The 26,003-nt window shown below is 39.8% G+C and overlaps 1 protein-coding gene and 1 long non-coding RNA gene across 5 annotated transcripts in view; one reads left to right on the forward strand and one right to left on the reverse strand.

The window, feature by feature from the left end:
• CENPF (centromere protein F) overlaps positions 1–1,242 on the reverse strand; it is a 69,430-nt gene extending 68,188 nt beyond the window's left edge. For all 3 annotated transcript variants that reach the window (XM_077902123.1, XM_077902122.1, XM_077902121.1), the window contains exon 1: positions 1,111–1,242. The gene's annotated coding sequence lies outside the window, so the exon portion shown is untranslated. The remainder of the gene's footprint in view (positions 1–1,110) is intronic.
• Positions 1,243–1,503: 261 nt separating this feature from the next.
• On the forward strand, positions 1,504–25,965 carry LOC144315250 (uncharacterized). 2 transcript variants are annotated; one of them, XR_013380996.1, is made up of 3 exons: positions 1,504–1,603; positions 19,493–19,688; positions 23,329–25,965. It is a non-coding gene; the product is annotated as an uncharacterized LOC144315250 (long non-coding RNA). The 2 variants fall into 2 exon arrangements; XR_013380995.1 differs by lacking the exons at positions 19,493–19,688; positions 23,329–25,965 and adding exons at positions 12,045–12,074; positions 12,268–12,709 and having other exon boundaries at positions 1,509–1,603.
• Positions 25,966–26,003: the final 38 nt, after the last annotated feature.

Raw genomic sequence — 26,003 nt, forward strand, 5'->3', positions numbered from 1 at the left:
TTTTGTTTTTTTGCATGTATTTTTTTTATTGGAGTTCGATTTGCCAACATATAGCATATCACCCAGTGCTCATCAAGTGCCCCCCTCAGTGCCCATCCCCAGTCACCCCATCCCCCCACCCACCTCCCTTTCCACCACCCCTTGCCCGTTTCCCAGAGTTAGGAGTCTCTCATGTACTTTTAAAAAGATTCCCCACCTCTCATGCTTTGTCACCCTCACTGATATTTTCACTCATTTTCTCTCCTTTCCCTTTACAAAACATGAGAGACACCTAACTCTGGGAAATGAAGGAGGGGTAGTGGAAGGGGAGGTGGGCGGGGGTGGGGGGACTGGGTGATGGGCACTGGGGGGCGGGGAGCACTTGGCGGGATGAGCACTGGGTGTTATGCTATATGTTGGCAAACTGAATTCCAATAAAATTTTTTTTTTAAAAAAAAAAAAGATCCCCCACCTCCACCAAGCCCCCCGAGTCCCCAGCTGGAGCGCCACGCTGAGCGTTAAGAGTGAAAACTTGCCTGCTCCTCTGGACCTGGCTCAAGGAGGAGACGCAGATCATTTATTTATTTACTTCTGGGTCTTCATAACATGGCAGAGCCCGGCCCCCAAGTGTGCCCAAATAAATGTGGAAGGCGGGAGAAATGCACTCGCAGCTGACAAGGAGCACACAGACGCGCAGCACACATCAAACCCCAAGCTTGCATCTCCTCCATGCAACGAGGGACCCATGTTCAAAGGTCAAAACGGAGCCGCTGGCCCGGGCCCTAGACGGCCGCTAGAAAAATACCTGCTCACCTCCAATTCACGTGTCTTACAAAGGGGGGAAACTGAGGCTCCAAAGCGCGAGCTCGTGCCCGAGCGGGGTCTGCGGACGCCGGTGCCAGCAGCTCCCCCAGGAGCAGGGGGTTCGCCGACAGCCCTAAGAACCGCCCCCGGGGCGGGGGGCATCTCCCAGCCCCATCGGGTGGCCGGGGGCGGGCCGCTGCAGCCACCCGGCCCGGGAGCGCCATCCCACGGGCGTCCCCGCCGAGGACCCGCGGCAGAAAGCCGGCCGCCCCCACGCCACCCCACCCCACGCCCGCCGCGAAGCCACGGCCCACGCGGGACACTCACCTGCCTAGCGGGGAGGGAAAGCCGAGCCCTCCGGGGCGGACGCCGGCGCAGCCTCCGCGGGCTTCAGCCCAGAATCCAATTCAAACTGCCCGCGGCCGGCAGCGGTTTCGGATTCGCCCGCTTCCGGGACGGGCCAAACTCACCCTGCAAGCCTATTGGTCGCCGCGCGTGGCTGTGGACCAATCGGCTCCCGCGCCCTCACGCTGCCGGCTCTGATTGGCTCTTTCGGATCGATTTAAAAATCAAGCCCTCACCCCGTGGGGCCCCCGGAGAGTTACGGGGTTTTTTGTTGTTGTTGTTGTGGGGGGGCGGGGACCACGTGCTCCTCCCGCGGCTGCGGGCCCCGCGCACCTGCTCCTGCCGCCGCGCAGCCGGCCCCGCCCGCCGGTTAGGGCCGCGGGGTCCGTCGCCCTCCGCCCGCCGCGCTGTGCTGCCGGCCGGGCCCTCCAGGGATCCCCTTACTAAGACCCAGGACTCAGGGCGTAGATGCGAGGTACTGCGAGCGCCCTGCGTTCTTCAGCCCGTGTCATTCTTAACGATTCTTTGAGGAAGGCGTTTCCGTTTTATCTAGGAGTTAACTGAGGCACATGGTAGCTCCCTAATTTGAAATTGAACCTAGGACACAGAGGATCTCACTCTTATTGACCATATTCTAAAGAGGGGATCCTGAACACTTGTTAGCTGCATTCAAGGGCGTTATGCCGAGTGAAACAAGTCAATAGGAGAAGGACAAACCTTATATGGTCTCATTCATTTGGGGAATATAAATAATAGTGAAAGGGAATAAAGGGGAAAGGAGAGAAAATGAGTGGGAAATATCAGAAAGGGAGACTGAACATGAAAGACTCGTAACTCTGGGAAACGAACTAGGGGTGGTGGAAGGGGAGGTGGGTGGGGGCGGGGGGTGGGGGTGACTGGGTGACGAGCTCTGAGGGGTGCACTTGACGGGATGAGCACTGGGGGTTATTCTATATGTGGGCAAATTGAACACCAATAAAAAATAAATTTATATTTTAAAAGAAAAGGGTGGGGGGATGACATCGCGGCCGGAAGAATCGCCAAAACTGGATGTAATCTCCCCTTTCTATGAAGCCCACTGGTTTTTTGTGTGTATTTATGTACCTGTTCTCTTTCCCTATTCAATTAAAAATAAGCTTCTAAAGACAGGAGCAAAACAATGAATTATTAACTTACTATATCTGTCAATATGTCTCTGATGCTCTTGTCCTCCAGAGATGCCAAGCTTTCTGTAACCCAATGTATACCTTTCCTTAGGTTACCGCATTCTAGACGGTCCCTTACTTTTTTTCTGCTCATCCTTCAAGACCCAATCCAAATGCTACTTTCTTCATAAAACCTCCCTATTCTCACTCACTCCTTAGAAATAAGTATTTTCTACAGCTTTCCTAGAAAAGTGTATACATTATATTTATGTCTGTCTGTCTCTCCTAGGAGTCTCGAAGACTCCTGTGGCGTAAAATCTGTTTTAATTCATTTTTGTAGCTCTAATGACTCCCTAGTAACTTTGCACATGAAAAATAAGACCGCCTTGAAACTTAAAACTACCATCCGGAGAAAGGCTTCGTTCCCCCGATATCTTTGAATTCCCCCCCAAAAAAGGGGAGTGAGCCAGTAGGTCAGTAGAACTTTTACTGGGCATTGCCATGATCAGTTTAGCATCTGGTTGTTCTGGGATTTCAACCAAATTCTGACTCCAAGACTAATCACAACTCCATTGCTTCCCAGGGGTAATTATTCAACTATTAGCTGCCTAAGGAAAACAGAACTAGAAAGACCTGTAACAGGACTTTCAAGAATTGCATTTGCTATTTATTCATTCATTCATTCATTCATTTCTCTTTTTTTAAGATTTATTTATTTATTTATTTGGGGGTGGGAGAGCATGAGCAGGGGAAGCAGCAGGCAGAGGGAAAGGGAGAAAGAAGCAGGCTGAGCGGGGAGCCTGACATAGGCCTCAATCCCAGGACCCTGGGATCATCATGACCTGAGCCCAAGGCAGCCACTTAACCAACTGAGCCACCCAGGCACTCCCATTTATTCATTTCTTAATAGTTATCTATTGAGTGATCACTATATAGCCAAGCCTTGTAGTACATTTATCTATAATAATCAGTAAAGACATACATTGATTTCTTGAACAGGGGAATCATGTGATGGAGACTATTCTATGACTTCAATCATGATTTCCTTCCCCTACCTGTATGTTTAGGGGCTGAAGGAGATGAATCCCACCTAACCAAACGTAGATGTCTTCTGAGAGTCATTTTCAATTCCCTCACTTCTCTTTTTAAAGCCACTGCCTCATTGATCCTGTCTACTCTCTCTGGACTATTCATCTACCATCTCTCCTTTCTGCCTGTGAATATTTTGCCTACATTTTTATTGAGTTGTTGGTCTTCTTCCTATGATTTCTCATATATTCTGGACACAAAGCTTCTGTCAGATACCTGTTTTGCAAACATTTTCTCAAATGTGCTCTCTTTTCAGCTTCTTAATGATTCCTTTCAAAAAAGCAGGCATTTTTTATTTTAAAATTAATTTTAATTTTCTCTTTCATAGGTCATGGTTTTTTGAATCTTATCTAAGAAATGTTCACATATCTTCTAGAAATGTTATAATTTGAGCTTTTACACTCAAGTCTATGATCTGTTTTGAATTTATTTTTTGGATAGCATGAAATAAGGGTTGAGGTGTACATTTTTCCATATAAAGATCCAGTTGTTCTAACACCATTTGTTGTCCTTTTCTATTATTACCTTAGTACTTTTGTTGAAAATTAATTGAACATACAAACATGGATATATTTCTGCCTCTTTGTTCTACTGATCTATATGTCTATCTTTACCACTGTATCATAGTGTTTTAATGATTGTAGCTTTATAATAAGTCATGAAATTAAGTACTGTACATCCTCTAGCTAGTATCTTTTTATATTGTCTATTCTAGGGACTTTATTTTCCATAAACATTTTGGAATAAGAATATTCATTTTTCCAGAATCCTCCTGGAATTTTGACTGGGATTACATTGAACCTATAGATTAATTTGAAGAATTTAAGGATGTTCTGGTTCATAAGCCTTGTGTATCTCTTCAGTGATTTGGGTTTTCTAAATGACACTTCTCTTAGCAGTATTTTATAATTTTCAGGGTACATATGAATTTGTTATATTCATTCATAAGTATTTCCTCTTCTGTATGCTGTTGTAACTGGATTTTTAAAATGCTTAGCTTCTAGTATTTTGTTGCTTGTATAAAGAAATCAATCTATTTTTATAAAATGACCTTGTATCTTGCAGACTTGCTAAACTGTCTTGTGTCTTGTGTTGGCCAGGACTGCTAGAACAAAATATCATGAACTGGAGAGCTTAAACAACAGAAACTTCTTGAAGGCCAGAAGTCCAAAATCAATGTGTTGTCTGGATTAATTCCCTCTAAAGGCTCTAAGGGAAGGATCTGTTCCAAGCCTTTCTCTTTGGCTTGTCTTCATGCTTACATGGCATTCTCCCTATATGTATGGCAACTCCAGATTCTCCCTTTCTATGAAGACTTTAGTCAAATTAGAACCTGCCTTACTTCAGGTTGCTGTAATAAATTACCGCAGACTGGGCGGCTTAAATGACAAATTCATTCCTCGCAATTCTGAAGCCTAGGCAATCTAGAATGAGACGTACCAGCATGTTTGGGTTCTAGTGAGAGCCCTCTTCCTCACCAGATGGCCTTCTTCTTGCCATGTCCTTACAAAGCAGAGCACAGAGAGAAAGAGGAAGTTTTCTGTGTCTCTTTGTATAGGGGCACTAATACCATTCATGAAGCTTCCACCCTCATGACCTAATTAGCTCCCCAAATCCTCACCTCCTGATACCATCACACTGAAGGGTTAGGATATCAACATATGAATTTGGGAGGACATAAACGTTCAGGCTTTAACAGGGTCCAACCTGATGACCCCAAATTAACTGTAAAAACATGGTTTTACTTCTTCATTTCCAAACTATATGCTTTCTATTTCTTTTTCTTCCCTTCCTTATTCCACTGGTTAGGACATCAAGTATGATGTCAAATGGATATGAAAGTGGACATCTTTTCTGTCTTTCTTTCCTCAGGGAAAAACATTCAGTCTTTTACTATTAAGTATGACAGCCATACATTTTTATAGATGCCCTCTATCAGACTGAGAAAGTTTCTTTCTGTTTCAGTTTGTGGACTGTTTTTATCATGGTTATGTGTTAGATTTTATCAAATTCTTTTGCTGCACTTATTAAGATGATCCTTTGGTAATTCTCTGTTATTCAGGTATCATGGGGATTGCATTGTTTGGTTTTCAAATGTTAAAGCAACCTTGTTTTTCTGTTACATGTGCCACTTGTTTGTAGTATATTATCCTTTTTATATATTGATGAATATTGCTAATATTTCTCAAAGATTTTTGCATCTATGTCTAGGAGAGATATTGGTTCATAGTTTTCCATCTTGTTATATCATTTTTTTAAGATTTTATTTTTAAGTAATTTCTACACCCTGTGTGGGACCCGAACTATATTATAACCTCAAGATCAAGAGCATCACCTGAGCCAGCCAGGTGCCCCTATCTTGCCATATCATTTAAGTATGATTAAACCTGGCTTGGTTTTGGTAACAGGTTCAATCTGTCCTCATAAAATTAGTTAGGAAGCATTTCCTCCTCATCTCTTTCAGGAAGAGTTTACATAGAATTGGTGTCATTTATTCCTAAATGCTTGGGCCTGGAGTTTTCTCTATGCAGGTGTCTAATCAGGAATTAAAAAAAAAAAAAAGGTTTTTAAAGTGTTCCATTTTTACTTTATTCAATTTCAGTAGTTTGTGTCTTTCAAGGAATTTTTCTGTTTCATCTAGGTTATCAAAATTATTAGAAGATAGTTTTTCAAAAATTCCTATTATCATCCTTTTAGAGGCCTTATTGTATGTAATTATCTGTTTTCCTTTCATTTCAGATGCTAATAATTTGTGTTCTCTCCACCACCCTCTCATCAATCCAGCTCGAATTTTATTAACATTATTGATCTTTTCAAAGAAGCAGCTTTTGATTTTGTTGACTTTTTTCCTCTACTATTTGTCCATTTTCTGTTTCATCTATTTCTGCTCTTTATACTTAAGTCTAATTTTCTTTTATTAGCTGCTTAAAGTGGAAGTTTAGATAACTGATTTTAGAGCTTTCTTCTTTTGCTAACATACGCATTTAAACTTTATATTAACTTTACCTGATGGCACAAATTTTTAATTTAAATTCAGTAATCAACATATAGTGTATTATTAGTTTTGGAGGTAGAGTTCAGTGATTCATCAGTCTTATATAAATCTCAGTGCTCATTATATCATGTGCCCTCCTTAATGCCCATCAACCAGTTACTTCATCCCCTAACCCCTCCCCTCCAGCAACCCTCAGTTTGTTTCCTATGATTAAGACTCTCATTGTTTGTCTCCCTCTCTGATCTTGTCTTGTATTATTTTCCCCTCCTTTCCCCTATGATCCTATTTTGTTTCTTCAGTTCCACATATGAGTGAAATCATATGATAATTGTCTTTCTCTGATTGACTTATTTCACTTAGCATAATACCCTCTAGTTCCATCCACATCATTGCTAGTGGCAAGATTTTATTTTTGATGGCTGAGTAATATTCCGTTCTATCTATATACCACATTTTTATCCATTCATCAGTCAATGGATATCTGGGCTCTTCCCAGAGTTTGGCTATTGTGGGCATTGCTGCTATAAACATTGGGGTGCAGGTGCCCCTTTGGACCACTACATTTGTATCTTTGGAGTAAATACCTAGTAGTGCAATTGCTGGGATGTAGGATAGCTCTATTTTCAACATTTTGAGGAACCTCATACTGTTTTCCAGAGCGGCTATACCAGCTTACATTCCCAATAGCAGTGTAAAAGGGTTCCCCTTTCTCCACATTTTTGCCAACATTTGTTGTTTCCTGACTTGTTCATTTTAGCCAGCTAACTGGTGTAAGATAGTATCTCATTGTGGTTTTGATTTGTATTTCCCTGGTGCCAAGTGATGTCGAGCATTTTTTCACATGTCTGTTGGCCATTTGTATGTCTTCTTTGGAGAAATGGATGACACAAATTTTGTCTTTCCATTTTCACTCAGTTCAAGTATTTTCTAATTTCCTTTATGATTTTATGTTTCATTTGTGGGTTATTTAGAAGTATATTGTTTATTGAATATTTGTAGATTTTCTAGATATCTTTCCATTACAGATATGGAAACAACCAACCTCTTGGGTGGCAAGTCAATTTTGCATTGGATCTTTTCCACCTCCACTTTGAAGGAATCAATACCTACACCAGATGTGGGTTTTTCTTTTCTCTCTACAGAGCCTCTGCCAACTTTCCTTTCTGAGGGCTTACAGAATACCAGACTTACAGTTATGGGATCTTGCCTAAAATTGTCTTAGACCACAGGACCCATTGAGAAACATGTGCATGACTATAGGATTACTGGTTCTACCATATATCCTGCCTATTTCCTGGAAATGGCTGGCCTGATGGTGCTATAAGTTGAATAGCATCCCCCATAATTTCACATGTTGAAGTCCTATCCCCTAGCATCTCAGGATGCAATATTGATTGGAAACAGAGTTGTTTCAGATGTAATCAATTAACACGAGGTTGTTAGGGTAAGCTCTAACCCAATAGGACAATGTCCTTATAAAAGGGGGATATTTGGACACAGAAAAGAGATACAAGGGAATGCCAAGAAAAGAATGCAGTTGCTACAAGCCAAGGGACACCAAGGAGTGCTGGCCAACTACATGAAACTGAGAGAGAGGAAGAGAACAAGTTCTCCCTCACAACCCTCAGAAGGAACCAATCCTGTCAACACTGTGATCTCAGACTGCTAGCCTACAGAGCTGAGAGAAATGGCTATTGTGTGAAGCCACTTGGTTTTGGTATTTTGTTACAGCATCCTTAACTAACACAGATATCACTTTGGAATAGCCTATTAAGGTGCTAGTTGTGGCATAACCTCCGATGGGGTTAGGGAAACATCCTCCATGATGCCCCATCTGTATTGTGCCAGTATATAGCAAGTTGTGTCCTCAGTACCTAGAATATCCAGGTCCAGATTCTAAGAAATGGAACAAAAATTAGCCCTTCTCATTACCACTCCCAATAACCCATATGTGCTTCCCATTCTACTTTGGGCTCTACTGATAAAGTGGGAGTGGGGAACACTACTCCTAGTGACAGGAAAGGGTCCCACAAACCCTAAGGCTACAAATGGGCTTTGGTTTTGTTATGCAATTGAACCAGCAGGCAAAGAAAGGAGTTACAATACTGATGAGGCTAATCAACCCAGATTATGGTGAGAAACTAGGGTTGCTGTTGTTACATAAAAGGGGCAGAAAGAATATGTCTGGAACTCAGGAATCACTGGAGGCACTCCTCTGTGCCTTTATGTCTGCTAATAAGAGTGAACAAGTAATTGCAGCCACCACAGTCCAATAAGGGCAGGCAATCAAAGGCCTGACCACTCTGAGATGAAGTTCTGGAATACCCCACCAGGCAAAAAAAATTAGGTCAGTTGATGCTGACCAATGATGGAGAGATCTAGAATGGATGGAGCACAGAGTTGATGAATATGTCATAGCCTTGGGACTAGCTGTAATAGCAAGAACCACCGTGGCTTATTCTACTAATTCCTCTATACTAATACTTGTATAAAAGTCTTTAGAGATCGTGGCCACCATTTTGAAGGCACAATGACAGAGTAAACTTCATATGAGGACAAGTGGATCTCAGCAGGGTAAGGTGTGGTCATAGCAAGTGCTGTTAGGACATCCCCTTGGCCCACGTGTCACAGGTAGAACTGTAGTAGACTGTTCTGTGTACGCTCAGACTCATTCCACCTCAAGCGCAAGCCACGGGTCACTCCATTTCTCTGATCCAGGGATTTTTCTGGAGCTAAGAAAGCCTGATAACCCACCACACAGGCACAGCCTGGAAATACAGGAATAATTATAGTTTCCAGGGACAATCTTCAATGAATGTGGTTGGAGCCAGTGGATAGATGGCTCTGCATTCCATCTTTCATGTGTGCAATTGTGAGAGATGGCAGAAAAATTAAGCCCTTGCTGCCTGTAGGGATAACTGGGAAATAGCACCCTTCCCCTGGTTTTTCCTCTTTCCCTGTCTCACTTCCCATGGTTCCCACTTTGCTTCCTGGAATTAGCACCCAAATAAACTCCTTCCATCCTAGTTTTTATCTTAGCCTTTGCTTTGGGGAGAACCCAAACTAAATGGAAGGTGTCATATACATATGATTTATTATCTTCGACAAGTGAAAAATCCATCTCAGTTTCTCAAATGTTTCAAAAAGCTTCCCTTATGTAGATGGAACCTCAGCTACCTCATCTGTGAAATTAGAAGTGTAAATCATAATAGATTTGCCTGGTCCTGATAGTTTTAGACCAGGCGTTTCTAGGAGATAAGGGTCATGCTTTTATGCTTGTTTTGTGCATATCTAGATTTCTTTTAACTACAGAACCATGAATTTAACACATTCATTGAGATAAGAATTAATTTTCAAGGATTAATATGAGGGGATTTTTCCATCCCTCTAGGAAAGAAAGACTTGAGGGCAAATATTACATATTCAAAATAATATTTTAAAAGTTGATTTTAAAAGTTGATTACAAAAAAATAAATATTCAACATCTTGGAATGCTTTAAGTACATTGATTACCTACCATATGGGCACTATGCAGTGCTCTGAACTGAATTAAAGCACAAGAAAAGGGATCCTAAGCTTTTAAAAAGCATTTTCTATTTTCACCACTAGGTGATTCCCTATACCTTAGAAAATCTTTAACAATAACTACTGTCCCACATACCCTGACTCACTATGTTCTCTTTTCTAACTCCATTCCCTCAATGTATCTAATGTTCTTGCTTACTACTCCCTTTTTAAGCTAACATTTGCTTGTTTAAAGTAAAGTAACAGAAAAAATAATGGCCCATAATTTACAGAATGATCAAGTGATAACACATGCACATGATATGAAATTCCAAACACTCAAAAAAAGTTGTGAAAGATGAATTTAAGAAACTAGAATGAACATTGGACATCCACTAGACTAAAATCTCATTTCATAGCTGAAGACAGTGAGATAAGATGGTTCTAAAAATTCACACAAGTTACTGGCAAAAAAATTACAAATACAGAAAATAGTTTAAACAGGTAAACCTTCATCATTCTGGAATCAGTTATCTTACAGAAATTAGAAACACATTATTACGGCTCTTGCAATAGCAATTATTATAAAAGAAGTGAAATAATCTACATATTTTAAAAATTTCAGTGGCATTTCATTGAAAAAATGCTTACCTGGTGCTTATTTCTTTCAAACGTTGATTAAAATCAATGTTCACTATATTTCCTATTCCTTGGCTGGAAACTTGATCCTCAAAGAAAAAAATGTGGCTGTTACTACAAGTCCAAGTTTCCAAAAAGACAATGATACAGCCAAAAATAAATCTCCCAACTTGCAAGTCAAGTTTGCTGAAGGAGATGACAGTATTTATCATCACGTGACTGAATTTAAGTTCAATTTGTCTCTATCTCACTTTCAATAACGAGTTTTGATCCAGGTGTTAGGTTAACCATGTAGTAAAGTGCATGATTCTCCTGATCTCTATAATCATTGGGTTTGACACCTTGAAATAAAAGGTGAAGGCATTTTCTAAACCAGAAATAAAACTTTAGTGCCCCTAAGAAGATCACGGAAATCTCTTCTAAAATGCAAATTTGGAAGCTATATCTAGTTCTGAATTAGTAGGTTTAAGAGGCAGTACAGAAATTCATTTTATGAAGCACTCCTATGGTCAAAAGATAAAGTGAATATACTTCATGGTTTACTTCTATTGTGCCGGCATCCCTCTGGTTTAACATGTGTCTCAGAGTTGTTGTTGTTATTTTTGCTGCTTTTAACAAAATATTATTTTAGAATAAACCAACCTGAGTTGGGTAGGTCAGTTTGTACTACCATATTCTATCATGGTCTTCTCTAGGAGTGTGTGATGTATATGTGCAATAAACAGGGTTCAACATGTAACTACAGGTTAAATCTGAACTATCAGTTATAACTCCTCTCACTTTTTCGAAAATCTTCTTGACGCAGTTAATCAACTCCACCGCTTTAAAGGATGGGGCTGATGAAGAGTGCATACAGGTGGCATTGGCTGGCTTTGGGTTCGGTGACTGGGAGAAGTGTTTGTTGCTGCTGCCCCTAGTGGCCATCTGGGGTATGAGTCAGTTGTGCCTTAGTTGGGAGTCAGGCCTGGGAGATGATGAAGCCTTTAGGCTGCATAGGCCAGTGGGTGGGATCCCTGTGAAATGTGAGAAATGAGAAATTTGATGAATGTGAGATAGATGTGGTGGGGGTTAAGCATGCCCGCCAAAGGGCTTATATATAGTGGTGTGAACAATCCTGCTAAAATGATTTTGTCATTTACTAGATGGTGTAAATCTACGAGTCTTTACTTTTTGTTTGGTAATGCTTCTTAAAGATTTTGCGATGAACCCTCACAGCAGCAATGAATTCAAGAAACAAGACAAAGCAAATGCGTATTTAGTGGAAAAAATTAAGTACAGAATTCTCATTTCTCAGTGACATTGGTGAGGAATATATCATGTACCTAAAAATGTTTGTCCATTTACTATCCACCATGAGAGCTGTAGTAATGAAAACTAGAAAAAAATGAATGTGCTTTGGAGGTCCCGGGATTTACTTTAAACATGAAACATTATTTTAAGATTTTCCTGGACAAGTATGAAATATGAAGCAATAGCTGTTAATGTGTTTGGTTTAATTAGAACTCTGCAGACAGCTAAATGACTCCTTTCTTATTTGTCAACAGATGCTTCAAATTACAAATTGATTAATTTCAGTAAGTGTTCGATATTTTTCATAAAATCATGGAATCAATGTTAAAAAAAAGTTCATCTGGCCATATTGTAAATACTACTGTAAATTCAATTAAAAAGTTGAACTTTGAAGACAAAAGTATTTGTATTATGAGTTTCATAAATACAAATTCTACATCAACTCTAACTTTTATCAATAAATTTCATGTTAAATAGGATGTCGACAGAGCAGAAATGTTCCGTGAAGCTTTTAGAGAATTGCAGTTATTAAAAACAAAATTTGGGAAAAAAAAAAAAATTTGGAAACAAGGAAATATTGAAATTTATCCTATAAAAGCAAGGAAAGAATTGAATAAACAATGACAGCCTCATCAATTTACAAGATTTAATTTTGAAATTCTACAGTTGTGCCTTGGAATACCAAGACTTGTGGAATAATCTTTTGATGCAGTTTCTTGTTTTATTTCATAAATGTATATTCTGTGCTAGAATGGAATGAAATCATAAAAGTTAACAATTTTGAAGCATTGGCATTATATAAAATGTTTTAAAGTACAAATAGAACTTACTGACAAGTTTTGTCTTATAAAAGTGCTTGTTAAATCTAGTCTGAAAAGAAACAAACAGAAATCATCTGTGAAAATATCTTGGCTGAAATACCTACACATTTCAGAATAAAAAGAATAGAATTGAGAATTTCCTCCATTTAGCAGAATTTGTTCTGAGCTTACTATGACCCTCACCACTGGGGGAATAATTTCTCAGTTAAAAATACTGTGGACTATAGAGAGGAGTCAACTGATAAGGAATGTGGCAAATTTATTTTTAAAATACATATATAATAAGATCATACTGAAAAAATACATTCTTCAGAAATATCTCAATAACAGAGTATTAACAAATGATAGAGCTAAGAAACTGGATAAAGTATATGAATATATACCAACAACAATTATTCTGCTTAGACTATTTTTAATATTCAGATAATCAACATGTTTCACATGTTTTATTTTAATATACGTGGGTATATATATTTTTAAGAATCATTTTTTTTTTCAAAGACTTTTTTTTTTTTTTTAATTTTTTATTTATTTATGATAGTCAGAGAGAGAGAGAGAGAGAGAGAGAGGCAGAGACACAGGCGGAGGGAGAAGCAGGCTCCATGCACCGGGAGCCCGACGTGGGATTCGATCCCGGGTCTCCAGGATCACGCCCTGGGCCAAAGGCAGGCGCCAAACCGCTGCGCCACCCAGGGATCCCAAGAATCATTTTTTTAAGATTTTATTCTATTTATTTATTTGAGAGAGAGACAGAGATAGTGACAGAGAGCAGGAACGAGGAGGAAAGGGAGAAGCAGGCTCCCCGATGAGCAGGGAGCCCGACATGGGGCTGGATCCCAGGACCCCAGGACTATGACCTGAGCCAAAGGCAGATGCTTAACTGGCTGAGCTACCCAGGCACCCCTGAAAGAATTCTTTTTTTGAAAATGTTTTTTATTGGCACTATTTTATAGATCCAACAATATAAAAAAAAAACAATTTGTTGGTAAATAAATATATTATGATTATACATTTTAAATATTTTTTAAAAATTTATTCATGAGAGACACAGAGACCTAGGGAGAGGGAGAAAGAGATTCCCTGTGGGGAGCTCCATGCGGGACTCCATCCCAAGACCCTGGGATCACAACCTGAGCCAAATGCAGACACTCAACCACTGAGCCACCCAGGTACCCCCATTTTATTCTATTTTATTTATTTATTTTTGGTACCCCCATTTTAAATAATTTTAATCTCCATTTTGCTCTCAAAATATCTTAATTGGGCAGCTAAATTGTATAGTCACTGTATTTTAAGCCTAAACTGGAGAACAGTTAAATCATTCATGCCCTAAATTGGTGAGAATATTTCTAAATGAATTTGGATGGAGGTTCTTTTGTTTTTATTTTAAGGTATAGGACATTGAAAAAAATGCCTGATGATATAATATTTTAAAATTGTCCCAGTTGATTCTCCGCAAGATATAACCCTGCATATGAAGGTCACATAGGTTTAGCTTGCTGAATTTCAAGGAGCAGTTAGGATGACAGCATGACCTAGGAGGGAGGGGTTTCAGGGCGGTGTGACTTTCAGCGCTAAAACCATGGGAGTCTCAGCCAAACCTACCTTGGTGGTCTCCCAACAGCTATTACATGAATTCAGGCCCCTGTGTGTTTAGGTGAGGCCTGGTGGCATGGAGAGAAGGAAAATCATCAATACTGAGCCTCTAAGCTATAGTTTTAGAAAATATATCTTTATTTATCACAAAAATAAATAGCACAAAATAATATATCACAAAATAAAGAGACAGCAACTTTTGTGGCTCCATTATCTATCAGAGAATAAATAGACAACAACTTTTGTGGCCTCCTTATATTCCAATCCTCCCTTCTCAAACCAGAAAAGCCCTAGATAAATACCTTATGATGATTCCCTTTCACTTTCTCCCCAGGGGAGCCCTGACTTCTTCAGGCTGCTAACCCTCCCTAATTCCTAATACCTTCCACACTTCACAACCCTAAAACTACTACTACTTTTGAGAGTGAAGGCAATATTTGAACAGCATCTGAGGTCTGCCTGACTTTAACAGAATCCAGTTCCCTCAGTAGCCAGAAAAAAAAAAAAAAAAAAAAAAGCTGAGTACTGAACGCATTCATGCCTACTTCCTTGCTGGGTGCATAGTAAGTTTTCAATAAAAAATGTAGAATTTGTGAATGATAGATCCAAGGGCCCCTGTTCAAATAGTGGAAACTCCTCAAACTCTACTCTCCCAGCTGTCTGGTGAAAGAAAGACATCAGGAGAAGAGGGAAGAGAAACAGCTGGAGAGTAACCACCTTGCTTTGCTTCATCTAAAAGCTCAGTGCATGAGGCAGAGTGCCAGCGAAGCACAAGCAAACGGAGTAAAAACTGTTCATTCCTGTCTCCTTTGCCTCCTAGAAGTTGCAGAAGGAGTAGCTGCTGAAGAGACCTAACTTTTCCCTCTTGTCTAGTATTGGCTAAGCAGATATTTGAGAGACAAAGTGTATCTAAAATTATCCTTATGGGGCACCTGAGTGGCTCAGTGGTTGAGCGTCTGCATTTGGCTCAGGTTGTGATTCCAGGGTCCTGGGATCAAGTCCCGCATCAGACTCCCCACAGGGAGCCTGCTTCTTCCTCTGCCTGTGTCTCTGCCTCTCTCTCTCTCTCTCTGTCTCTGTGTCTCTCATGAATAAAGAAATAAAATCTTTAAATATAAATAAATAAATAACCCTTATATTTTCCCTTCCAGGAGAATTTACTTCTGAGATCTTAGAACCAGAAAAATGGGAACACTTGACTATTAAAAAAACAAAAAACAAAAAAAACAGGAAACACTTTTCAGATTTGCATCTGGTTCTTTAATTACCAAGAGAAAGGGTATTATTTCATGAAAAAAAAATCAAATTTGACAGAATACATATTCTGCATGACCCATTGACCTCAGCAACTGGAGAGTGTGATCCTTATCTGGATCCCTCTGCTGTGTGATAACAAGGAGATAGCCCAGTGCAGAGGTGTACGTGGCAGATAGAAAAACACGTCCAGGCCTCACCACTAGGGCTGTGAGACATTGGGCAAATTTCTCTCTTCACCCTTATCCACCTACTAGGGTTCTTATGAGAATTTAGTGAATCATCTTTGTAAAGCTCTTAGCAGCATGCCACATGGTGAGTTTTCAAAAGATAGCCTTTGGTGGGGCACCTGGGTGGCTCAGAGGTTAAGCATCTGCCTTTGGCTCAGGTCATGATCTCAGGGTCCAGGGATTAAGCCCCTGAGTCAGGCTCCCTGCTCAGTGGGGAGTCTGCTTCTCCCTCTCTCTGCCCCTCCTCACCCCACTCATGTTCTCTCTCTCTCTCTCTCAAATAAACCAATAAAGACTTTTTTAAAAAAAGATAATTATTGACACCCACTATTCTGAATAGGTTGTCACCTAATCATCTTTAATTTCTACAGGAAGAATGAAGGTGATTTTTACACTCAATACTAAGTTTATAAGGTGTATTAATCACAAGGTTATCTGTGTATGGCTCTTAAGCCAGGAAATATAGTATTAAATTGAGTTGAAAGGCTTTTATCTCCCAAGCCCATCTGAATGAAAGTATTTAGAAACCCAGAACACCCCAATTCTTTGGTTGAATTTGATAGACAATTTATGCTTGTGGATGGCTACACAGGATCAGAGCTCATGACTTCATTTGTGTCAGGGAAGGCTGTGCTGCGGAGGATGCATTTGATGGGAATCTTGAGGATGACTAGGAACACCCAAGGTGGTCTTCCTACTAAGACGAGCTAATCTAAAGAATTGCTTTAATCGGCTTCTGAGGTGCTAATGATCATGCAGTCCTAAGGTAGTGTGATCTAACTAGAAAGGTGAATCGCCTATGTCATTACCACTAAGTGGCATTACTTTAACAAAACTGGCAGATCTTCACTTTCCCAGTGTTCTCCTTGGTGCAAGAAACCGGGTGCTGGCTTACTAACCTGAGGCCATAAAGTACTATAACATGTTAGCTCATGCTGGGTGGCAACAGGTTTGTTTTTCATGATTATGTAATCTGAATTCCTTTTCCAAGAAAGGATTTGGAAATGAGCTATTAAATTGGATTGCCAGCGAACATAGAGTCTAAATGCACATATATGTGAACCACGACAAACTCAGATCCTGCTCAAACAGCCCTCTCACCCCATACAAATCTGTAAACTATAACTCAAGGATGACCCATGAGAAAGGTTGTCCAATAGCTAGCTGAGGTTTCCATAAGGCATTAAAATGCCTACTAAGGATTTTTAGGGAGGGCATTTGATCTGCTAGGTCTTAAATAGCAACCTAATCAGGCAGGCAGTCTGGGTACTTGGTACACGAGTACCCATATTAAATTTGCTTTAAAGACTAATACGGTGTTGAAATATCATGTAAAGAGTGACTTCTAGAATAGGTTCAAAGACTTTAGGTGCTAGTTGGGTATTTATTGACTACAATGTTATTTAGAAGAGCACTCACATTGTTCTTAACTTTCAGGACAAAGCTTAAAACCACAGCAAGTAACTGCTTGGGGTTTTGCATTCCACAGTCTTGGACTCACAGCAAGCTTCCTGTTCCCTCTTGGCTGGCAGACCCGAAGGCCAGACGATGAATGGTTTGATTCTTATAGCTGGAGAATCTGCTCTGGCTTTTGGCCCTTAAGGTTCTGGGTGCCAGACCAGGTGTTATTTTTTTTTTTTTAAGTTCCTCCTAGAGATTTGGATTTCACTTGAAGATAATAGCAAGAAAACAGACTGAGTTAGGCATTTGGGCAAAGACCATATCTAATAAAGATCCACACATCTGTGTATATCCCAAAAAGGAGTGTTTCAGAATAACCAAGAAGCAAACTTGGAAACTCTATTCATTCCCTGGGATCTTCATGGTAGGTTTCAGGAATTAAGAGAAAAAGAAAAGAAGAAGAATACAAAATTCTTGGGCCAAACGTTTTTTTCTTCTTGGAGGAAATGGCTAATTTTTTTTTCAAGTAGTATGATAATTCTGTGCTTTCCTACACAACTTGCATGTATAGCTGTATGTTTATGATGCACTGAATGTCAAATGCTAAGATTTCCTTTACTGTCTTCACCACTTAAAAGGTGAAGGGCACCAGGTCAGAATGTATTAGAAACTGAAGGAGGGGGCAGCCCAGGTGGCTCAGCGGTTTAGCGCTGCCTTCAGCCCGGGGCCTGACCTTGGAGACCCCTGATCGAGTCCCACGTCATGCTCCCTGGATGGAGCCTGCTTCTCCCTCTGTCTGCCTGTGTCTCTGCCTCCCTCTCTCTCTCTCTCTCTCTCTCTGTGTCTCTCATGAATAAATAAATAAAATCTTTAAGAAAAAAAAAAAGAAACTGAAGGAGGGAGATAAATCGTAACTCTGGAGTGTGTATGTGTGTGTGTATAACTATATAATTTATCTATATAGGTGACAGGAAACTCCAGAACTTGTTCTCATATGGAGTAGTTATGAGTCTGCTTTGAATTTTAAGTGGAAAGCAAAATAAGAGGATACTAGAACATTAGTTATTCAAATAGCAGGCCCAAATTAATTGCTTAGGGAAAACCATTAATCTTTTCTTCTCTGCCCCATTATTCCAGCAATTTTAAAGGTCTTATGGTCAATTTTAAAGGATCTGGAAGGAGTGGGGCTGGAGGTGAAGGGTTGAATTTTAACTTGGCTGAACGGGGGCCTAATTTCCTTGGCAGTTGAGAAACTCTTAATGAAGGCTTTCTGCCAGAAAGAAACAGCACAGGCCACTACTCAGTCACACTGCCTGTCCCTGACCCTTCTTCAGAGAAAAGGAGGCTTATATCCTTCTCCTGTGGGGCAGCCCCTCCCTTGGGTAGGACAGACAATGTTCCTCAGAGTCTATTCCCATCACATCACTGTACTCATTCTGATCTTTGTACCCCTGTCAGATTCTGACTGGAATCTTGCCCCTCACTTCTCTTTACCTTAAACATTACCTCCTTGCAGGCCCACTCCAGGTCCTCCAAAAATACCCAACAAAGAACCTCAAACCAGTGGCACTCTCCATCTTGTAAGCCATCATTAAGTTGCTGCAATTTTTACTGTTTCTGATAGAATCTCTGGGCTAGCTGGTCAACCAGAGACAAAGTCCTTCTCTTTTTTTTCCCTAGCTATACTCTTTCTTTTCCTTAAAAAAAAAAAAAAAAAAAAGAAAGAAAGAAAAAAAGGAACTTTATGATTTTCCTGCCTGGTTTATCATTATTTACTGTACCCACAGAGAAAGAACATAATTGACTTTTCACTGCTTTTGTATGCAAGCATTATGGTATTTCAACTTCTCAATCCACTGCACATCAAGCCCATATCTGGTTTTTGCAGAAGTTCTCTGATATTAGAACTTGAAAGCAGTCTTAAAGAATGAAAGCTATGTTTCCAACAAGGACATGAGGAACTGAGGAAGAAAATAGTATATAGAGGGTATGTTATGTTACTTACATTCCTCTAGTCTGGGGAACATATGCAGGGAAGTGACATGGAAAGGCTTTTCAGAAATATGGTCCAAAGACACTAGGGGAAACCCTTTGTTGACAAAAATGCCTTCAAGGCTTTCTATAACAAAAAGTAAAAATGTTTTTCTACTTAGGCCTCATTAAGCTTTTTAAACCGTCCTTTAAAACAATAGAGGTAGATACAGGGAATAGAGTTCCTATGAAAAAGAAGTATTTCTTTCTCATGAGTCTAGACTTCTCTACCTAGGGAAGTCTAAAGGAAATTGAGTGCAGTCAACCTGCAACGGTGAGCAGAGATAATTGAAATGCACTGATAATTCAGAATCTCATTTCCACCTCATTAATTTCAACCTCTGTTCCCTTCTTTTGGTACCTCTAAAGAAAAGCAACGTAGACCAAATTGAAGATACTATCCTGTCCCTACTCCTGCCTTCCCCCACTTTCTGAGGTGCTCAGTTGGTTGGGTGGAAGATCATTATCACAAGGAGGAAGCAAACAAGTGGCCCACATGATTCACAATCCAGCTAGCCTTCTACACCGCACCCCCCTCCACCTTGTAACTGAGCAAAGACTGCAGGTGGGTGTCATTTACTTGATACTGGTGAGAATTAATATGAAAATCATTTCTGGTCTTGATATGTTTCCCATTTGTTAATACTCTAGATTTTGCCAAGTTTGGGAACCTTAGCATAATTATGGCTAAAGAAGTTAACTATTTGACTACAGTTAGTGAACTATGTATTTTTACCCTCCTTTCCATTCTTTGAGAAGGGGGGGGGTTGGATTTTGCATTGTTTTCAGTAGGACAAGCTTATTAATTAATTACTGGAAAATGATTGAGGCTCTGTCTCTCCCACATATTTTCCCTGTCATCTTATAATGTGTATTCTTCCTCTTAGGGTATATAGAGAAAGGTGTTTTTTATATTAAAAAAAAAGACACTATTTTCTTGCAAGAAAAATTTCAGGATTCTCAAATACTAAGTAACACATCTGGGTGCTAATCTGTGGAGCATCAGACATTAAGTATTTCCTAAATAATCACGCTTAAGTACAAAAGAAGAATACTTAGAGTCAAAGGAAGCTATAGTGAAGAGAGAGAACAAAATCAAAACCAGCTTAGAATGTCCAGCAATGGGATTATTACTACCACTTATGGAGTTTACTTTTTGACAATGTTTGACGTTTAAGTATTATCTCTAATTGGCAAAATTTTTGACTGGAAAAATACAAGTAAGGGGGGATTTGTGGAAGCAATCAATTCCTTAGCCCAGAAATTTTTTTTTTAATTTTTATTTATTTATGATATTCACAGAGAGAGAGAGGCAGAGACACAGGCAGAGGGAGAAGCAGGCTCCATGCACTGGGAGCCCGATGTGGGATTCGATCCCGGGTCTCCAGGATCGCGCCCTGGGCCAAAGGCAGGCGCCAAACCGCTGCGCCACCCAGGGATCCCCTTAGCCCAGAAATTCTATTGCATGTCAAAAGTGCCTCAGTCCAGCCTTGAGAATAGTAATGAGGAAAAAATTCTAGGCCCTTATCAAGGTTCCTGGTATGAGGAAATAAAATGCATATGTTAATGGCATAGAAATAAAGATTGAAGAGTCAAATCCTAGCCAGGTATGGTGGTTGATTTTATGTGTCAACGTGGCGAGGCTATAGTACTATTTTTCAACAAAATACTAAGGCTAAGTGTTGCTGTGGAGATATTTTGTGTATGTGGTTAATATCTAAAATCAGTTGACTTTAAATAAAGGAGATGATTCTAGATAATGAGGGTGGACCTCATCCAATCAGCTGAAAGGCTTTAAGAGCAAAACAGATTTCCCTGAGGAAAATAAGAAAAAATTCTTCTGACTACAGCATCAGCTTCTGAGAGTTTCCAGCTTTCTGGGCTGACCTGCAGATTTCAGCTTTGTTACCCCAACAATGTATGTATGTATGTATGTAAGTATGTATATGTGTGTGTGTGAGTATGCGTGTGTATCTATCATCTATCTATCTACCATCTATCTTACTGGTTCATCTCTGGAGAACCTTGATACAGAGCATAATCAGAGAAGACTTGGGGAAGGAATATTTGAACTAAGGCTGATTGAGTAAGGAGCCAACTGTGTGGAAAGTAAAGGTTCATTATGTTCCTTGCAGAGGAAAGAGCATACCCAAGACCCTGAGATAGGAAGGGGCCTGGCATAAATAAGCAAGTGAAAAGGAAATCAGGATGTCTTAAACACAATGAGCAAAAAGAAATGGCCCAAGATGAGGCTGGAGAGGCTTGCAGAGGTCATCATGCAGGATTCTTAGTAAAATATTTGAAATTCTTTTTTCAAACTACTGTAGGAGGCCATCCAAAGTTTTTAACCTAGAGAAAAATGGCTGCCTCGTGGAGAGGGAATATAGGCAAACCCTTGGATTACTGTAGTGGTCCAGGTGGGAAATGATGATAGCTTGGCCTAGTGTGCTAGGAGAGGTGATGAGAAGACGTCTGCCTGATTTAAGGTTATATGATAGCATGCGTGAAGAAGGGGGGAAGTTAGGACATAAGGATGCTCCTAGGTTTCCAACTGGTACAGTTGGGTAGATGGTAATGATACCAAATACAGTAGGGTAGACTGAAAGAGGAACAGGATTTTTTAAATGTGAATTAAGAATTTAGTTTTGGGAGCACCTGGGTGACTCAGTTGGTTAAGTGTCTGCCTTCAGCTCAGGTCATGATCCCTGTCAAATGGAGCTCCACAGTGGGGGGGGGGGGGGGGCGGGCGGGGACTGCTCAGCAGGAAGCCTGCTTCTCCCTCTCCCTCTGCCCTTCCCCACCAACTCGTGTTCTCACTTGCTCTGCTCTCTCTGTCTCTCAAATAAATTAATTAAAAATCTTTATTAAAAAAAAGAAAAGAATTCAGTCTGGGGGCACCTGCCTGGCTCAATTGGTAGAGCCAACTCTTGATCCCAGGGTCTAAGCTTGAGCCCCGTATTGGGTATAGAACTTACTTAAAAAAAAGAAAAAAAGAGGGATGCCTGGGTGGCTCAGGGGTTGAGCATCTGCTTTCAGCTCAGGCTGGGATCCCGGGGTCTGGGGATTGAGTCCCATATGAGGCTCCATGCAGGGAGCCTACTTCTCCCTCTGCCTATGTCTCTGCCTCTCTGTGTCTCACGAATAAATAAATAAAATCTTAAAAGTAATTTTTAAATAAGAACTTCGTTTTAATATGGAGCTCAGAAGAGAGATTTCAGCATGCGACACACATTTGCGAGTCATCATTCACACATGACATTTGAAGCCATGTGAATAGACATGATTAATCGAGGAGAGAAGGAGATTCATTAGGGACAGAGGACCCAGGACTGACACCTGAGAAACTCCAACATTTAGAGATGGGGGAGGAAGAGGTGGTTAGAGAAATGGGGGAGGTTGTGGGGAGAGTATTCCAAGAGGGGTTACATTTCAAGCAAGAGGTAGTAGCCAACTGTGTGAAATGCTGTGGAGAAACCAAGGAAAATGAAGACAGAAAAATGAACATGGGATTTAGGACCTGGCCTACCACTCTGAGCTCTGATGTCTGGTCTGTCTGCTTCTTTACTTCATGCAATTCACACACATTTATAACAGGGAGACCACTTACCGTGGCTCATTCCCAGGAGAGTACTGGACTTCCTAGGCATTGGTTTTCATAACTGGATGGACATGAGGGCCTGTCTGTTTGTTCTGAAGGAGGAGGAAGGAAAGAAGTTAGTACGTGAGCACCTGGGGATGAGGAGGGAAAAGAGAGATAGGGAACAGAGAGACAGGATGTTCTGCATTCCCCAGCCTGGCCTTTGATATGGTATCTGATCTACAGGAGGCACCTTATATAAAAGATGGCTTGTTTTGAAGATTCAAGTATTCCAAATTCTAGGCTGAGAAACTTATTCTGTCTCTTGATACTGTTTTCTTCTCCTTCATTACATTTAGCACAATTTGTAATGACAAATATATTTGGTATAATTTATCTAATATTTAGGTCTGCATTAGTGGTAACTTTCATGGGGCACAGAGCCTGTGTGGCTGTAATATCTTGAATCTAGCGTCCAGCACAAGACCTGGAACATAGTAAACTTCAAGATACAGTTGTTGAATTAATGAGTAATGATTGTTTATGTAGGAATGGAAAATTGCAGCCTTACGTTTGTAGGCATAAATAAACCAGTGACCTAAAAGTCAGTGATCTTCTGTTCTTCCAGATACGTTAATTTACTGCCCATTTATACTGTCTCCTCCTTCAATAGACAAGTGGTGGCGGACACCGCAAATCTACGAAACTATGTGGGAAAAAACACAAGAAATTGAGAAACTTTTATGTACTCACTTTTTGGGGGGATTTTAGAAGAGACAAACCATTATATTTTGTATTTGTAAACCGTTTTAATGCAATAAAAATTGCATTTTACCCGTAGAAAACGTTAATACTTACATAGACTTCTGTACTGGTGTTTGGGGATTGAAAGATAATTTATGATTGACATGTCCATAGAAATCCAGATGTGTGGATTTCTAACCCTAGTTCCAGGACCACAGGAAGTCCACTACTTGTATGGTTCCTAGAGCATTGGCCCAAATCACTATTCTTCAAAATATGAGGTTTGTGGAAAGGAAGATATAAGGGAACTATGAACTTCTAAAGCCATTGATGTAGCAGAAGACTTGTCTCAGAAAAATCAAGGTATCATACGATTTTAGAGTTAAAAGAAACTTTAGGCCAATTACCCTTATTGTGTAATCAGGGAAACAAAGACCTATAAGTGAATTGTAGAATCAAATGGCCAGTTTTCAACTTGTAATAATGTCACTCATGTCTGAGTGGATCAAACTCCAATCCTAAATTATGTGTGTATAAATTTGTGTAAATATTGAATTCATACTTAAAATCAATACTGATGCACATAATATAAACAAGGCAATGGTCATATAGCCCTGGTGATTTACCTTGAATAAGAAATAATCCCCAAATATATTTATTTCATAAGTTTGGAATTTTTATATTAGGTTTTCTCCAAAGTGAGGCCCTGCTGAACTACTCTGATGAAATCCCACTTTTAGTACAAAAAATGTCACTTTCTCCCCTTACAAGCTCTTGCTGAGACATTGGTGAGCTCACCATGTGTCACACAGTGAGACCAGAGCCATGTGTTCCAACAGCCCAGGCACAGCTATCAACAGCTGGAGTGGAGGGTCTCTTGTACATGAATCATAAATCCCCACCCTGCCAATATTTTATAACTTACTGATTTCTGTGCATTTTTGAGGAAATTGATAGTTTTATGTAGCCATATATTAATATTTACTTTCTTGGTAACAGATTTTGGTTAAGAAATAACTAGTTAAACATAAATATAGGGCTTTTTCTCAAGTTATTTTTCTTTCTCTTTTAAGATTTTATTTATTTATTCATGAGAGACACAGAAAGAGAGGAAGAGGGAGAAGCAGGCTCCCTATGAGGAGCCCCATGTGGGACTCAATCCCGGGACTCCAGGATCACGACCTGAGCCAAAAGCAGACGCTCAACCACTGAGCCACTCAGGTGCCCCTCAAATTATTTTTCTAGAGCACTTGCTTCCTACAAATCAGTAGCAATGGTTTTGCTGGTTGCAAGTCAATAAAAGTGAGTATTCAGTCATATATATAGAATATGCATGAAGATGTAAGTAACTTTACGGAATAGCTATTATATAGATTAAACTTTTATTTTTTATTATAATTTTTTCCTTTGCATGATTTTTCAAATACTAGGAATTCTGTAGTTAGAATACTTCTATGGCCTTCATTTACAGTTTGTACAGCGAAGTGCTATTTTAGCCAGAAATGGTGTTTCCATGCTCCTACTAAGGATTTTCTTAAATCCCAACCCTGTTTTCATTATTTGATTATGCCATAATGTTTTTTGAGGTTTTATGCCAAGTCTCATTTCATTTGAACGATTCTCTTTTAAATTAAAGAATACGGAAAAATGTGGTAATAATGCTCTTCCAAAAAAAACAAGCTATTGAACATTCTCCCCATATTCTATCATTTAAAAAACTTGCACCATCCATCTTTATTAAAAAGTATATATTCATTCAAAATGTTGTTATTAGGTATAGGAAGTGTCGATTGATGATAATGAAGACCTGTTTCTGTCTAAATATAGTACATGTCTTACTCAGTTGGGTATTATCAGCACTTAGTAGGGGATTATTAAATATTTCTGAAATAATGTTGAGATCAACTATGTACACAAAAAATTAACATAGTTAATCTGTATATAGTCGATAAGAAATAGATTAAATCTAACATAAATACAGACATATAAATGTTTATAAGGAGTTTGTAGAAAAACTGGGTAGAAAAGATGCTCTCTTTAATTGGGAAAAATGTCACAAAAAAGATTCCATTGACTTTATAGAACATATGGAGCTGGCTTGACAGATGGGTGGGAGTAGGTGGTTCCTGGCGTGCAGAAGGACCTCACAAGTCCATCTTCCTGCTTCTTGTCGGAAAAGAGATAATAAGATGTACACACTAAATGTTTCTCTCTGTTTTTAAATAAGGTTCATGTAGTTATGATACTTGGTCTCTATTTATATTTATACGCTTGCTGAGCTTTCTTTTTTCCTTTTTTCTGGACAAGTCTACTCTGATGAACTTATCAGCTATTTTAATGGGATAATTGTAGCTGAAACAAATAATTTAAAAAACTGAACCGATAGGCTTGACCAGTTGTTTTGGTGCCCTATACAGAGGTTCCCTAAAGAGTCAGGTCTCCTGACTTTCTCCCAATCATGGACCACGGGGTGTGTGCATTTGAAAAGTTATGTATAAATCACTTCTTGGTCTTTTGGCTAAGATCAAGTGCGAAAAGTTATGTATAAATTTAATAAAA

The sequence above is a fragment of the Canis aureus genome, chromosome 6 (assembly GCF_053574225.1).
Source record: "Canis aureus isolate CA01 chromosome 6, VMU_Caureus_v.1.0, whole genome shotgun sequence".
Taxonomy (NCBI): domain Eukaryota; kingdom Metazoa; phylum Chordata; class Mammalia; order Carnivora; family Canidae; genus Canis; species Canis aureus.